Source organism: Homalodisca vitripennis, chromosome 6 (genome assembly GCF_021130785.1).
Source record: "Homalodisca vitripennis isolate AUS2020 chromosome 6, UT_GWSS_2.1, whole genome shotgun sequence".
NCBI lineage: Eukaryota > Metazoa > Arthropoda > Insecta > Hemiptera > Cicadellidae > Homalodisca > Homalodisca vitripennis.
The window spans coordinates 139,538,863-139,557,828 of NC_060212.1; positions in this window are offsets into that span (position 1 = coordinate 139,538,863).

Genomic DNA, 18,966 nt, shown 5'->3' on the forward strand with positions numbered 1-18,966 from the left:
TATATATATATATAGTATGAAATTTTTTCCCATTTGTCCAGTTATTACAATTTTATAAATCTAAAGGAAATTTAAATTGAAAAATTTAACAATTGCTGCACACACTCCAGACCTGATAGATTAAAAAATAAAATCAAAATTTCTTTTATGTCGATACCACTACCTAAAGTGTATTTTATTATTTATTTATTGTTAAATAACGGATGATATTTTTTACACTTATTTTAAGTGAACTTTTTACTCAAGTGCAATTAGTTCAATAGATAATATGCAGTTACGTTCGGCTTCTTAATGCAATTTAAACAAATCTATCCTTAACCTATCGCAGTCTAACCGAGGTCTATAATGGAGTTAGACCAGTTAGTTAACACAAACAGGTAGGTGTTAATTTTACTCCTGCAGCCAACTAAAGTTCATAAATTGGGAAAGTTTTCAAGGTTTTTGGCACCTGAAACAGACAAACTGCAAGAAATCTTTATGCATAGAGTATTTATTTTCATACTGTCATATTGCGTTGCTGTTAAGAAAATGTGAAAATATTAAAGAGTCACTCTTCCTCACAAAATAATTATTTCAATGGTACTAATCCCCACTAAAAATAATTCATTCATACATAAATGCAATGTTATAGTTTTTCTTTTACAAAATCTATTGACCACACTTTTAGAGATGAAAACTCATTGTAACATACTGTATGATTTAAATGTATCGGTCATTTAAATGTTTTTTTTTTTAATAACTGCAATATAAACGAGAAGGAATAAAATTTGGCTAATATAGAACGATATATCATTATTTATCTATACAAAAGGGGGGGAAAAGAATATACTATAAGTATAGAAACTATTGTAAAACATTCAATGTAAGCTTTATTTCAATTGTCAAATTATTGATGAATTAAATGATGGGTTCAGAATAACTACAGCTGGTAAAGAGAAGGATGATGACTAAGTGTTTAAGTTGCGATGTATGGGTTTAAAAAGGCCTTTACAGGACATGACCTTTTATCGTTTTAAACTTTTGAAACCGGGTATTTAAGTATGTATGTGTATATGTGGCCTAGTGTAATAATATCTTTAGGGCCAACATGTATTAAGTAATTATAATCAAGCTGAATTTTAAAACTTTGTTACGTCAAAGGAGATGAGTTTCAAAGACGGAAGTTATTTATATGTAAACAACTTTGAATACATTGTCATCTACAAGTTGACACTTCCTTTTTTGAGTATACATGATAGAAATACAGGTGGGGAATATTTCAGTTAAAGAGAGATTAGCACGCCTTAAATATGTCTCGTTATTCACAGGCTGTTCTATTCAGAGCTTCTAATCAATAAATATATACTAATTATATTTAAAAATCAAATTTCTGTGTCTTAATTGTACTAAATAAATTACAATAAATAAAAACTCTGAATTGCCACTATTTCTGTACAAAAATTTCTTCATTTTAGTCTCCCTACGCATATCGGAGTCTTTTAAGTGTGCCATGATCCCAAAACGGAAATAAAATGTAAATATTAACACAAAAATGTATCAAATATAATATCGAAGTAATTATTACGTACTAGTTTTTTTACAACATTTTAATAGATTATACAACTTTATCAGTTGGGCACATTTGTATCGAAAATTATTCACATACCTACCTTTTATCGTACATGCCTACGGGAGAGTTACGCCCTATTAAAATTTATAATAATACTAATAAATAATAATAATAAAATAATAAATATTTAAGTCCCTAAGGTGGTAAAAAGGGAGGGGAAGTTACAAAATTTCAAGTAATTTCTAATGTAATGTGTATTTAAAAAACAAAAATACGATAGATTTTTCATGTACTCAATCAGCACACTAAAGGGGCTTACAAATGTCAAAAGCGTTTCACTGGAGCGAATCTAATTCTGTCACTGGCAGAGCAAATTTAGTCTAGATTTAAGCTTTCCTTTGATAAAGAAAAAAACCTTATTTAATAGGCTTTGTGAAGTTAAAATTATAGTTTCAGTGTAATTTGAGATATTTTATTTTCAAGTTTCTGCGTTAAACTCAACAATACATGCCTCAGAGGTTATAGAACAAAACTTATTTTGGTACTGTTTGTACTGCTAACGTAATTGCTTTCAAACATTATTTTTATTGAGACACATTTGTAAATATTATTTTCCGACCCAATGTTTTCTTAGTCTATTTATTTTCATATTAATTGATGTTTCCTTTATATTCGTTACTATACATGAATAAATTATGTTCTTCAAACTGCTATAGATATTTTAAAATTTGTAATACAGAATGTTCTGTACGTCAATAATATTAATTTTAAGGAATAAAAACTACTAAACATGAGGGTATAAATATGATAAAGTGTACGTCTAGAAACTAATTAAATTTAGAGGACTATAATCCCACCATCTACATTACATAAACCATTGTTACGGATTTGCTTAAATTAAGCACTCAAGCGCATATTGAATCTTCTTTATATTTATTGATCTTAATATTGCAAAAAAATAAAACTGGGCTGGTTTTAAACAAAATAATTGTGAGTAATATATACTCTATTAACTATGTTGTCTCCCTAGTTACACACAAGTCTATTTAACACTGAAACAGTTATTAAAGATTAACACAATTCCGTATGTCAAGATCACAAGCATTACTAGTAATGTTGTCACTTTACAAGCTCACTTCTAGAGCTCAGTTAATGTAAAAGCATTCAAGTTCTAGAATTTACTAGACAAATGGAAAATGGTCACAGTGCCCACCCACCGATCAAGTAAGGAAAGGCTCTACGGCCGGGTCAAAGAAACTGACAAAACCTACTGAGCACTCTCTCTCCAACCGCGCCAATCACCTATTATCCCTTTTGTTACTGTCAGGGGTTTCGTGTAATTGGTCAAATTTCTTTTATTCCTTGTGTGAAATTTATTTTTGACAATGAAGGATTATGAAGCAAACAGGATTTTTCTGGACATTCCGCATTGGTTTATTACAAATATATAATCTGTTTGTTACTTTTGGTTTTCTTTTTAGGTAACTTTGTAGAGTTGTGAAGGAAACAGGATTTTCCGGACATTTGACACCGTTCAGTGAAACAAGAAATCAGTAACACTACGTTTCGAGATCTACAATCTGACCTCTTCTTTAACAAATCCCCCCCCTCAAAGTCCCTCTGGTCAGTCGTAGGTGGTTAATAGACGAGTGAAGACGTATTGTGACCTGTATTCCGTAGTTAAGTTTTAATGATTAGTGTTTTCTATATTTTTTATAAGTGCATGTTTATAGAGTTAGTGAAGTTAACAAACAACATGTAGGTTGTGATTCCGGACTTAAGCGTGCCACAACACTTTGGTAAGATTTGTTTATTTTAACCTAGTTTGTGATTATGTATTAGGTTAGTTCTTTACATGAAGAAGAGATCAGATTGCAGATCTCGAAACGTAGTGTTACTGATTTCTTGTTTCACTGAACGATGGCAAATGTCCGGAAAAATCCTCTTTTCATCACAATCCTTCCATCGTCAAAAATAACCTTCAACCAAAGAATTTGTAGAGTTGGCAACCAAAAGCGGCCTAATCTCGAGTTATGGTTGACTGATTGTTTGGTCTTCCAATTTAATATATGTCATCTTTATTAATTTCCTTTAATGAAATGTGGTTCCCAATGTATGTTGGTTTCATCTCAATTCTTATGATGGTCTTCGGACCAAAAATGGTGTGCAATTTTTTAATTTTCGGTGAGACCCTTTCTTGATTACAAGGTTATGTGCCTTGCTCTCTGCCTACCTAGGTGACTGCAATCTGTAAACACCCTTCTTGGGTTTTCTTTGTGTTCTTTTATACTTACGTTTAATGGTCTTTTTGTCTCGCCTTTGTATTCCCTTTTGCAACTACAATTTATGCTGTATACACAGTTTTGGAATCCTAGTTTTCAGTTTTTTATAAATTTTTATAATTTAGAGTTAATGAAGTTGAAACACAACATGATGGTTGTGGTTCCTGAATTAGGCGTGCTCACAACACTCCGGTATGATATGTCTGTTTTAACCTAGTTTGTAATTATTTGTTAGGTTAGTTACTTACCTGAAGAAGAGATCAGATTGCAGATCTCGAAAAGTAGGGTTACTGATTTTTTGTTTCACTGAAAAATGTAAAATGCCCGAAAAAATCCTGTTTCCTTCTCATTTCCCTTACATCACAGTTTGGACCGTTTATCGAGAGAATTTTTCCCACAGTTTCGTAACACTGCAGTAGTTTATTTATCAGTCTATTTCCCCTAAGATACTTCTAATTTATATTTACTAAACTATCCCAAGTATAACTACGTGTAAGTTAAGCTAGGAGGTATAAAAATGTATTATTTATTCTTATATCATTGCACAAACCATAATTTTATATTAAGGGCTTAGCCTTGCACAGGGGCGTAATCGGAATCAATTAAACAATTACATTTACTGTCACTGGTTCGTTGCTACATTCAGAAATATAGAACATGTATTGGAGGGACTATTATACCCCAATCTATTTCCCACATTTCTACAATTTTAATACGTAAAGATTATCAAAACTATAGAAGTTTATCAACCAGCGTTAGTAAAATACTATTTATACTAAGATAGTTAGAATTCCTATTTACAAAATTATGTCATTTATAAAAAAAGTAGGCAAAATAAGTGTCACCTAAATCAGCCCATTCATTTTATTCATATAAATTTCACCCAAATTTCATTTTTATATACATATATTAGTGTCACACAAGGACATTATCGCAATAAATTAAATTGACTGCCATATGTTCTCAATAATCCAGCATATATTTTTGTTTCAAGAAGATAATCATATCTATGTGGTATTTTGTATGAGGATTGCATTTATTAAGTACACTGTCAAGCAAGCAATAGAAATAAAATATTTGAAACACTCAATACACAATTAATAAAAAAAATATCAGAATAGATGTCTGACGTGCTATTCACCATAGCAAAGCAGCTTACATTTGTCAAAGGGCGCTTATTGGAGCTGATTCTGTCATTGGCGGAACAAATTGAATATAGTGTTAAGCCAATCCTTTGACGGTCAAAATTGAAAACTAGGTTAGTCCTAGGCTTTCGAACCCACAAAGTGCTGGAATAAAGGGTTATTGATTTAAATGTACCTCTTCCACTCTTCAGTCAATGCTTAATTCGTCTTTTAAATGAATTGTATTATTTTAATGGAAACGCCACTGTCAAAGGCGAAGTTTTAATAGAATTTACTTTTAAAAAAATAAATAAAACATATATTATTTTTGTTTGTTATTGTGAACACAGTAAATGATTTTACGTTGTGGGTGTGACTTAAACAATTCCAATAAACTCTGTACTATTGTAAATTTAATGATTAAAAACATATCATTAACAACAAATTTACTGATTAGGAAAGCATTGTTGGAATACATTACATTGCTTCAGATACTAACACTTTTAATAATTTTTTGACAAATTCTGATATAATTCCTTTAATACTATTACATAAAGCTTATTTACAGAAATATATTTTATCTCTAATCATAGGAATGTTGAAATTATATAAATAGTATAGGAGTCTATTCTTTTGGTATTATAGAACATTATATAACCAAGTTAAAAATCACAATATTTTCTAGTAACACTCGAATAACTTTGTTCATAGATAGCAGCAGCGACAAACCAATTAGTTTACTCTCAATATTACATAATATACTAAATTTAAAACGTTCATGTAATGTACTAGAATTTGGTTTCCTTTCTCATATTTTGACGGAATATTCACAGTAGACAATATATGCAAATATTTATGACAGAAAATCTTTGATGAACATTGCGCATCTACTTCTCATTGATAGGGAATGCGATACTGATTATATACATATATACACACACACAATTGTGCCAATTATACTTTATTATTTCAGAAATTTCGTATATGTAAAATTTACATAAGCTAAGTACTAATTTGGGTTGAAGTATTTGCGTCTACAACATTTTTAGCTAAAACTTAAAGCAAGTCAATAAAATATTACTTTTTACTCTTTGATTAACTTATAAACGAAGGTTTGTAAAATCAAATGCGACTTACACTAACATGTCTTAATATTCGGTAATGGACAGATCCCAGTGAGAAGATTTGTAGAAGCCAAAATGGACATATGTCCGAAACAATACTCTTTACTCAAACAAAGTACACTAATAAGACGTTTTTACACGTAAAATATTAAGACGTAGTCTAAATATCCTAACATAAAAAGATCATTTAACAGTGACAGTGCATATACTTTTGTTATTTGAACAGCCTATTGGACTGTTTTATTTTTCAAGAGTGTTTAACAAGTCACACACTCTTATAGTTTCTTAAAGAAGAATTACCGACATTTCAGTGTTCCTCGTGCAACGCGACGCTAGGTGCACTTTCAACGTGAGGGCGCATTGCCACATTTTTTCTAAAATTGTTTTCATCTAGTTGAATCAACATCAAAATAAATGTTTCGGTCTTGGAGGTTTTATATAGTGACCACACAGATCACAAGATCATACGCCGTTGGAGTTTTGCATATGGCAGTGGCTAAAGCAGAAAGTTTAAGAATTTCATTTCTATTTGGTTCCTGTTTACTTTATTTACAAAGATTCTTTAGAATGACATTCTATACATGTTTAATTAAACATTTTGATATGTTTATTTCTGCCCGGAAATGAAAAAATGTGTTTCTTTACTCAATTTTCTTTTTAAATATTACACTGCTTTTCTCAAGTTTACTTAACTTTTAGTCCTGGAATCTATTTTACACAATTTATCAGATCAAAACACATTAGAAATTATTGAATTCGCCTTTAGATCTATCTTACCAGAATTTCAGGAAGACCTCGTTTCTCATGGTAAGCTGAAATCCGGGGGTAATATTTTACTAGCCGTAACTTAATAATGTAGCATTACTGGAACAATATTCATATACACTAAATGTTATATGAGCAGTTTCTCCAGTTTCTGCATATCTTCGTGAATATCAGTAATACATAGATTACTGAATGTCTTGTTAATTGGTCGTGATACTCAACCAAAACTGTTTCTTTCTGGTGACAATGCAAAGTATCATGCCCATTGCTTAATTACACATATTATATCAAGATAACGTACTCTGCAATCTAGGATGCGTGGCCATCGTCCATGCATCGGGAAATGTACATCATATAGGAAGGAGTTAAGAAAATTAACGTATGTAAGGATTTAAGAAGAGTAAAATAGGTAAAAATATATAATTGACACTTTACTAGACATCCATTTTGCCCAACATTTATGGAATATTTATATTTTACTGTATACACAGAGGCTATGAGCCTATTAAAACTGTTTAATTAGGCAATAAACAGGAAATAAATATTTATCACCGGTTTCTTCATTATTTATTAGGCTCATAATTCATATTTGAAAGTAAAATTTTAAATAAGGTACTTGTTAATTGATCTGGTTGGTACGTCACGGCCTTATGTCTTGGCGCTAGGCGGAGAATTAATTAATGTGGAGTACTTACACAAATACAGCGGCTTTAATTACAAACCGGTATTGATCCTTAACACTGCAGGAGAGCTCGATATATTACCTGAGCCTAAAACCTGTACCTTCATTATTTAAACGACCTTAGGTATTTGGAAACTAATATGCATTTATATCAAAACATACTATACGATTTATGTGCAATGGCTGTTTTACTGTTTTTTTTTACAAAATTATATTTTAAGATTATCCATCATTAGGCTTGTACAAGCTATATCTTTCGTGGTATTCATAATGTTTGGGATTGTTTTAAGATTCATGATGTTGAAGTATTCTCCCAAATTCATTATAAGAAGGTATCATATGGTATATTCTATCACATGTGCTTTCACCCTTTTAGTGCCAACGTCCGTATATACGGACGTTTGAAAAAACTACCGAAGAATGCCGACGTCCGTATATACGGACGTTCGGAGTAAAAGTCATACCGCAATCATTTTTTAACTTGTTATAAATTTGTTAGTTAAAACACTGCAAAACGGCTGAAATAGGCCTGGAAATCCTTCAGTGAATAGTATTATGTGAAAAAATCACTAGCATATCTCATGATTGATTTTTTGTCTGGCACTAAAAGGGTTCAAGTGAATGTGTGTTATTGCATTGAAAACAGGTTAAAAGTCCCTCCAAGTAACGCTAAAAATGATCACCCAACAAGAAGACAGCGAGTTTTGCATACTAAACCACATGCCGACTGTGCTGTCCAAAATGGTAAACGCTAGTTTATTAGATTCCTTCGAATTTTGGGTCTGATAGAAAAGTTATCCTTCGTCAGTTTAATCTTATTGTTTAAAAATGAATTAAAAAATAGTATATTTTCGCATAGTGCTAGCTCAAAATTTATCATTAAGTTTATCAAAAACGATTTAAAATCTAAGTCAACGTTTTCTCCGCGGTTGTTCATGTGAGTGAAATGGTTTCGCTATTATAATATGAGAACAATGTACACAAAAATATTACAAAAGAAAATATTCGTAAGGCTGGATTGTAAAATCATCTGTCAATCGTGACTCATGATTTATATAACGGAGGAGTTAAACAGGTTTAACTCCTCCGTTATAAAAATTGTACATACAATACAATTTCATTAGTCATCATATTTTCCATTGGAAAAGGTATTGCAGTCATCACAACTAAAAAATTCGACGTAATACTCCATTAGCATACTTCCTCAACCATTGCAAAATATGCACCATGTTTAATTTAGTAAACAGTGAAGATTACAGACCTACACAACTGCTTGAGGCCTGTTTGTTCAATTTAAGGGACACAGCCTATGGAAGATCAGCTACTCCGAGTGTGTAAGGAGGGATTTGTTTTGTATTCTTCTGTTTAGGATATATGATTAATGATACCGAGGTGAGCCGTAGCAACCGTGATCTTCTTTTCACGAAGTTCCGTGAGGGAAGTGAAAGAGTTAAACATTCTGCAGGAGCTATAGCGGCAACGCCACAGTTGTAAAGGATTATGGGTTGGTACTGGTACAATTAGGGGGCAGTGGCACTATACGCTACTTGTATAGGGAGGCCATATTTTTTTCTATATTTTTTGCTCTTCCTCCAATACTAATATTAATTGTAAACTTACTTCTATTCAGCACTATTTTATCCGTATAACATTCGTACCTTTTATCCTTTTTAAATAAAAACAATTTTAACTATTTTTAAAACAACTTAATTTTTCTCTTTTACATTAATATCAAAATTTACTTTTGTTTTTAATCGAATTTTTCATTAATATTTAAAATTTAATGCACCGTAGTTGATGAACTTTTTAATATCCAAACCAAGAAAAACTAAATTTATTTTGTATAGAAAATATTTTAATTTCTCTTTTTGTGTTCACTGTTAGGATATAAACCACATTATTAATTGGTGCATCTCTTTAACCCATCTTTCAGCAACATTTGAAATAAACAAATCTCGTATATTCCACGCAACGACAAGTAACGAATGAATAAGGCATTTTACTGCAACAGAGCTGTTGACCGGAACCACTTCCACGGATGTCGTGAACTCGTTGATAGAATCCTTACATGGAGACCATTTCTTGTGTTGTATTTAGCTGCGTGTAAACACTTCTTTATAAAGAAATCAAACCTGAAACGCCTGTAAAACTACTAAAAAGTAGTTACAAAAATATAAATTACAATTTTAATTCAGTTGTCTTTTAGATGGAATGTTTTTTATAGTAGATTACTATACAAGAATCGCTTACCAGGAAAAGAAGGAGATTTTTATGAACAGCAGTATTATGACGTACTCATTGTTTCTATTAAATAAAATTGCATCTTGTTGCAAACCTTTTGAAACTCCATGTGGTATTAACTGAAACTTGATAATTTGTAAATAAAACTTATTATTTTTTGTTTTGAGGGAGAGGCAGGAAAAATGCAATTACGCACGCAGGTGGCCAGCCTGTAGTGTGGGACTCCCCTAAAACGGGTTTACCGACTAAAAAACCTCCTCAACTCTTTAGGATTCTAACCTAGGATTGTTTATCTCATTACTTCAGGCTAGGCCTAAATTTGGCTTAAGCCCGTGGGGCTCGCTCCTTGTCCAGCCGCTCGGTCAAGGGATCTGGGCCACTTCGTGGTCCAGATCAGGTTTCTTTTCCAGGAGGGTGCCCCGGACGAACTGCGACTAACAATCCCAGTTCCCCTCATCCTAAATAATCTTTTCGCAGATCGTATCCACCTCCAGGCGGGGCCTTTCCCAACGCGGACAGCGGAAGAAGGTGTGTTCTACGTCGTCGGGAACGCCCGGGAATTAGATGCAATCCGGTGAACCGGTCTTGCCCATCAGGTTCAGGTACGACTTGAAATAGCCTTGACCTGTCATAAACTGCGTAGCAACTTATAACATTCCTTGGTAAGAGCGTCTGCCTACACCTCTGCCCCATAAAGGAGCACGGACTGGATTGCGGACATCAATAAACGTCTTTTGCTGGACCGAGGACCCCCGGCATTGGCCATCAGCCTACTAAGATAAGAGTCCACCTTAGCAGCCTTGTCCGGCGAACGGAAGATCTGGTCTCTCCAGCTTAACTTGTTGTCCACCATGACACCATGGTTGAACCTACTCGATGAGTCGCGCAATCCATCGTCCTCGGGTTTCGTGCTCCCAGCAGTGTTGACACTTGGCGGCACGCGTTGACTGGACCACTTCCCTTCCCAATCGCAGCGGGATGACGGTGTTAATTCTCTTCTTTGTGAGAATCGCGATGTCCGTCTTGCTTACAGCAAGTGAAAGACCGTGATCGGATATCCAGGCGTTGACCACTCGCATGACCTGGTTCAACTGTAGCTGGGCCAACTCAACGTTGCATGCGGCGATGAGAGCCGCAACGTCATCGGCGTACCCAACTAAGACGGTTTCCTCTGGCATCTCGGATCTCAGGAGGCTGTCATAAGCGATATTCCAGAGATCCGGGCCGAGTATTGAACCCTGCGCGGCACCAGAGGTGCCTTCCACCGTCCGCGCTCCGTCTCGAGTGTCGTATATCAGACGCCTAGAACGGAGGTAGTCCTCGATGAGCCACAACAGATACACTGGAATGCGGAAGGTGTCACGAATTGCATCTAACATATCGACCCATCTCGCCGAGTTGAAGGCATTCTTGACATCAAGCTTAACAAGAAGCACTACTCGGTGCAAATGGTTGTGGCTCTCGGCTCTCTCAACTGCTTTCTGTACTTCCGTAATCACGTCGATTGTTGATCGTCCCTTTCTGTAGCCATACTGACGGGGGCAAAGGTCCCCGACAGCTACCACGGCAGAAATCAGTCGGGAACGAATTCAACTTTTCAAAAAGTTTTCCAGCCATGTCCAGCATGCAGAGAGGTCTGTAGTACGACGGCAGCTCAGGATCACCTTTTCCCTTGCTAATAAGCACCAGCCTGGCGGTTTTCCAGGGAGATGGAAACACTCCTTCAATCAAGCATGCATTGAACATTCTCAGCAATAACCCGGGATTGATGGTGAAAATTTTCTTCAGAGCCTCGCTGGGAATCCCGTCCGGGCGGGAGCTTTGTTGCTCTTCAGGGTGAGAAAGGAGTTCGAAGTCAACTAGTGGTCGCTGTGGATGTACAGGATAACCATAGAAAAAAGGCAAGGAAATTATGTTTTATTATTTTTTTTGTTTCCATGGATACTGTGCTTCATTAACGTACGATTCTTTACTGTGAGTGGACGTAATTCAAGTGTCTTCTTGATTTTAAAATAGATATCCGTAAAGTTTCCTTCTGAAGGTAACTCAGAAGAGCTAAGTCAGTAGTTTTCTTCTGAACAGGTCATCAACCGAACCCTCAGGAAGTTTCAAGAGCCATAGTCATTTTACTCAAACAAATTATTATATACTATTAGGTACACTACTACAATTCTCAAACTTGGAGTCAGGGATTGAGAAATATTTAAAATTACTTGCAAAACATACAATTATCATATGTCTAAATGTAGGAAATGGTGAAATTGTTAAGCTTTCAGTGTATACTTGTAAAGAGGAATTTTTACTATTGCTACAGCCTTTTTTTAATAAGAAGCAAATTAAATATTTGAAAGTGTAGAAAATTTGAACCTTAAAAGTGTGAAGTGTATGATTGGTAAAATACAGCCAGAAAAATACTTTGTTTTGTAAATTGTTTATTAGATACTTTAAAACTGTGACAACGCGTTTGTAAAAAAAACCACATGAGGTTTATTTACAATTATGGCAATACATTGCAAGAGGTTTTCCTTGATTAGAGATATATCCTACCGTCGGGTTTTTGAGACCAACTTAAGGATTAAAACTTAATTATTACGTCTATATACTGCAACACATTCAGTCTAATTGAGTTTGATAAATTTAAGACATTTAATGTCATCAGTCGGATGTTAACTTTACTCCTGTGGCCAACTTAAGATCCTGAATCTGGAAAATTTGAAAATTTGTCGGCACCTCGAATAGGCAGATGGCAAGTAATCACAATATTAATCACCATTAATAAACGAGTTTTATGTTTCTGTAAAGTTTCTAACTAATTAATTGTAAATGACTGTTTAAAAATGGGTTTGGATATCAGATATTAATATTTACCTTTTTCGTTTATAGTTTATTATTGACAATAGATGATTCCATATGATAAGGTTATCGGACAGGTTATCAAATATTTGCCTTCACTAACGTTACACTAGATATAACACTAAGTTTCGACGAGGAAATCAATTCACTTTATCAAGTGATAAAAGTATTAGTGTATAGGTTTAGGAATACACAAACACAGTAAATTTATTGTAGTGATGATCTTACTAAAGGCATAGTACTAGATTAGGAAGTACATAGAAAACTAAAACATAAATTTAAGAATGGCTTCGACCGAATTCATCACCACACATGTAGTTGCGTTTGGAAATTATTTTTTGTGCTTATTCACGTGCACTAATGTCTTTTGATACGAGATGAAGCGAGTAGATTCTAATCCTTGAAACATAATGTTCAATTTTTTAATATAGACTAACTTTTCTGGTTTTGGGTTAATTTCCAAAAACCCCATCACGTCATAAATATTGAAATATACCTATTTAGGTTATTAAATTCTCGGATATCTACGTATTAGATATCATTTTATTGTAGTAAAAGTATATTTTAAATAAACTAAGTGGTATTTTTTACTATTATATTAGCTAAACTTTATTTCTGAACTGTCTATATACATTGGGGCATAAAGAATAGGATGTTTTACCATGAATAACGGGATTATTGTATGTATTAATACAACATTATTATCTTTATACTTTTATTATGACAATACTTTGGCATTAAAGACTCGGAAGCATTCATTAAGAAAAGCCCTTTCGATGTGTTGAGCTTCAACGTATAATTAAACACATCAAGTTTTGTAGTGCAACTAAAATAATCTTTTTGTCACCTGAATGTCTGCACTTAGCAACTCTGTGAATATTATAAAATATTATTTAAAATACGGATAACTCTAAAAACTTAAAATCTGATGGCTTAAATTTTCAAATATTGGAGAAACCCGGGAATTAATAGCGGTAAGGAGTTCCTCTGGTCCAATTAAATGTTTAATTGGCTAAGTTGGTTAAAGCAAGGTCTGTTGATTTGACATTGCATTATCTTTTCCGTACCAGATGTAACATTTAACATTTAATTTAATTATTGCTAGCTTTCCGTTTAAGGATGGCTCTTTTATTCTGTTATGTTCAGAGAAATTTGAAAGGAGACGAGTGCCAAAGACGGATGATGTGTTTATATGTAAACAAGTTGGCAGAAATACAAGAGAAAAAATACTTCATTTTAAAAGTAATAAATACGCGTGAAATATGTGTGGTTATTAGACGTTGTTATATTTAAGGCTCCAAATTAATATCAATATATTTTCAAAATCATATTTCTATAACATTCTCGTATTACCAAAATATTATGAAAAACTTTGAATTACCAATTTTGCTGTGCCAAGAGTTTATTATTTTACTCAAATACATATATTGATTCTTTTAAACGTGCCCTAGTGTAAATAAAAACTGGCAAATATCACCACGAAATTTTATCGCACCTTATAATAATACACTACGAACAAATCTTTAACAAAGTAGTATAATTTATTATTATATTTTATCACGTTGACACGTTTTTAATCTAAAGCATTTACCAATATTTTAGCTGCGGGGGATTATACCCTATTTAAATAAGAAATTCAAGAAATAGCAACATTTATTTAAAACATTATTTAATGGTAGTTAGTTATCATTTAACAATTAGATATAAAAACTGTCTAAAACACATTATTTTGAAATGTTTGTATGAAAGTATTCAAATATTTGTTGCAATATTTTTCAATCATAGGTCTCAATAACATTTAAAATGGGGAACAGCTAACCACAAAATTATAACTAAAAATATCTATTATATCCTCTTTTATTCGTTAAAAATGTGTGATAATACGCGTTTAGTGTTTTATATACTAATATATACTGTACATGTTATTAATCTTTCAGAGAGGAATATATTGCATTTTAAATATCACAGCTTTCAAAACCATTGTATAATGAACTTTTTTATCATTAAGTATTACCATATTTTTTAATATTAATTTTGTATCTGTTATGATCAAATACAATGCACATAGTTCCCAAGAAACATGATAGTTAAATACTTTGTGGAGATTACGTTGCCTTAAACGTTTCCATAATTCCTGATAGATACCCACTCCATTACACACACGACTAATTCCACCGACTTTATGGCTGCACCAAATTCTCTGTCATAGAACTCCTTAAAGTATTCAGATTACAGCCAAACCTGAAAACATCCACCAAACAGCAATCACCACTTCTTTGAGCCTCAGCGAATTTCTTTACATTAATTTCGGTCAAAACTTTAAATGTTTCATCGACGAAATGCTAACGGACTTGATTTCTGTTTTTCTTATGTCGACGACATCCTTGTTTTCTCCAAAGGGGATTTCGAGGACGAAGAGCACATTCATGCACTACTTAAACGTCATCTTGAATATGTGATCTTGGTCAAAAATAAAAAATCAGTCATAACCTCTTCTGTTGTAAGATTTTTTTGAATAATACTTTTCAGCGTGTGCTATACAAAACCCCTCTCTGACCACATTTCTGCTTTAATAAACTTCACCCGCCCTAAAATAGCCGTAGAATTACTTAGTTTATAAGGAAATTAAAAGTGCAAAATTTTAATTGCAAGGATAACCAAATTCCTTATTTAGTTTGTATAAGTGTAAATGAGTTTTACATTATAAACAAGAATAATTATTAAAAAACGTTGTATTGTTTAATAAAAAAAATGTGATTGTAAAATAAATACAAAATAAAAGTGACTTTTAAATTGAATTAATTTCTGATCATTTAATTAAATTCAAATTATTATTATGTATAAATTTAAAAAAAAAAATTTAAATAATTAAGAATACGGTGCATTGAGATGTCTTTTATTTTAACAATTCTAATGTCATCAGTTAACAAATTATTTAATACATTATTACAAATTATATATTATTAAAAAAATACCGTTTCCAAACGTTCTCTCTGAATCTATAACTCGTATATACTGTACAAATGTCCCATGTTTATCTTCAACCGTCAAAAGCATCTTAATATTCAATAATAAACTAACATAATGATTCAAACGCTTATCTATGGAGACTATTGGGAACTAAGAGCTTACTAAGGTTAGGACCTATAATATCAGTGTATAGGCCCTTATACCTCAAGAACTCCCGTACTCCAACATCTATAAAAGAGCTGTTCGTCTCTAAATATGGTAGAGACTAGAAGTCACTTTAGACCCAGTCCTTCAATAAAGGAACACTTATGCTCTGAGTTGCCATACATACTTATGCCTAAGTGGTCACGATTAACATTAGGTCAAGAGTACTCCTGGAGGTTGCAAACAATAGAAATACTCGGCTTCTGGTAAAACCCAGACTGTACATGTATATTTTGATACATTTTATCTAAAGGATCAGTAAGCTTCCGTTATAAGCCAGAATTGCTTGGTTTCATGGAGGCATCGTTTAATGAAAACATTGTAGCATTTGACAGTTACTATTTTGACAATATTTTAGCCTCTTTAAACTCTGTAACTTAACAAAATTGGATTATCTAGAGAAAAATATTAAAGAAAACTTTTCATTCTCAGGTATTTTCGGACGTCTACAAGTTGTACGTGCAATATATCAATAAAATGACTTAAATTTAAGTTTGATCACAAACTGTATTTTAAGCGAAATAGTGTAGCTAGAGGATCCTCTTTATGATATACTATCTGACATGTAATACAAATCCAAAACGTCACGTAATACATTTTTTCACACAAAAATTACCATTTCACATACATACATATGTTACGCGACAGATATTTTGATGAAATTACTGTTATGATTAGTAACAATAATACTCAGCTTATTTTATTGCTCAATAAAATTTATTTTAATACTAGGCTAAATTTCACACTTAAGCTGAAAGGAAACCCAGTATACCTTTACTTGATTTAACTGTGAAAACAAAATAAAGTAAATCAAATATATTCAGAAAGCCTATTAAATCTGGTCAAAATATTCTAAATATCTCGTACTGTTGTAATATTTACTTAAAAATTAGCAGATTTTATATTTTATAGGCAGATAAATGTGCCATTAGACTTGAATAACTATTCCAGGGAACTGAAAGTAATTAAACGAGTTCTAATGGCAAATTGCTGCAACAATAATATATTTCCCGCTAAATAAATAGGCATGTATGTTTTAGTAAATTCGTATTTTTAGAAACTTTGAGTGAACTGGATTTAATTCAAAGTAAACACGCTAACCTGTAAAACAGTTTTATTTTGCTTTCGAATATCATAAATAAGTAAATTGTCGTTAGCAAACATGAAGAGTAATCTAAAATTTAAATATTGGTTAAGAAGAATATTATATTATATATATATATATATATATATATATATATAATGTATAAATATAGAAAATTTTCTAGCTGCAAAATATGTATTTTACACAGAAAAATACATAATTACACTATATTTATCAACTACGCTTGAATACTCCTACGTTCATTGCATCAGTCTGAACTGGACAATAAACACTGTACACATGATTTAAAGAACATTTTGAATTTAAACATTAACGTAAGATGTGATATTTAAATATGGGTAATAACATACTTATGAATCATAAGTTAAGATAGACTTGTTTAAACATAGACTGAAGGTTCTAAATGACCCATTTAATGTATTTAAATTAAAATGTGTGATAGTTTAATAAGAACGTGATTGAAGCACTTATAGTTAAGCTGGGTTCGAAAATGTTCAGAGAAATTTGAAAGGAGACGAGTGCCAAAGACAAATGATGTTTATATGTAAAGAACTTGGCAGAAATACAAGAGAAAAATACTTCATTTTAAAAGTAATAAATACACGTGAAATATGTGTGGTTATTAGACGTTGTTATATTCAAAGCTCCAAATTAATATCAATATATTTTCAAAATCATATTTCTATAACATTCTTGTATTACCAAAATATCATGACAAACTTTGAATTACCAATTTTGCTGTGCCAAGAGTTCATTATTTTACTTACAATACATATATTTATTCTTTTAAACGTGCCCTAGTGGAATTAAAAACTGGCAAATATCACCAAGAAATGTTATCACACACTTATTTTATCAATTTTATAATAATACACTACGAACAAATCTTTAACAAAGTAGTTTAATTTATTATTATATTTTATCACATTGACACGTTTTTAATCTAAAGCATTTACCAATATTTTAGCTACGGGGGATTATACCCTATTTAAATAAGAAATTCAAGAAATAGCAACATTTATTTAAAACCGTATTTAATGGTAGTTAGTTATCATTTAACAATTAGATATAAAAACTGTCTAAAACACATTATTTTGAAATGTTTGTATGAAAGTATTCAAATATTTGTTGCAATATTTTTCAATCATAGGTCTCAATAACATTTAAAATGGGGAACAGCTAATTACACAATTATAACTAAAAATATCTATTATATCTGTTTTTAAAATTATAAAATGATGACAGATATAGGGTGTTCCATTTAGTACACCAAAGTACTTGTAAATTTAGTACTTGTCAAAGGCGTTTCACTAGTGCGATTCTAATTCTGTCATTGGCAGAGTAAATGAAATCCAGATATAACCTCTACGTCGGTAGCCGAAAATTTAAAAATATTGTCTTATTGGGCTTTGAGAACCTCAAAATGAGGTTTCCGTGTAGTTTGAGATATTTCATTTTCAAGATTTTGCGTTTAACTTAACGATATATGGCTGAGAAAAAATAGTGATTTGCTACCTGTGTAGAAAAATCAAACTAGTGCGGCTATAAATGATTTGGATCTACAAATTCGCTTCAAATATTTATTTACAAAAGAACAAAATACATATATATATATATATATATATATATATATATATATATATAATTAAGCCTTTTTTTATTAGTTTAAGTACCTTAAAATAAATTTAAATTTTTTTCGGTACTATTCAAAAAGAAATAACTGTCTTAAAATTCTTGCAGACGTTAATTAGAATAAAAATTTATAATATTAATTGTGTTCATCTATATCCCATTACTATCCCATTACTATAGTAGTTGATTAACCACCCTTGGTAACTAATATTTCTCATAAGATCTCATTTATAACTAACACATATAAGATTTTATAGGTATCCCATAAAATCTGCCTATTGAGCTGTTCTTATTAAATAGCACCAAAGGATAATTTTATATACAGGTTTTAGCCTCGCGCAAAAAATATAGGAATCAGTTATATCGACTGCCATCGAGTCTCATTATTCTAAGAGACAGTGTGGTTAGAAGAAAATGATTCTATCTCTTGTAGTC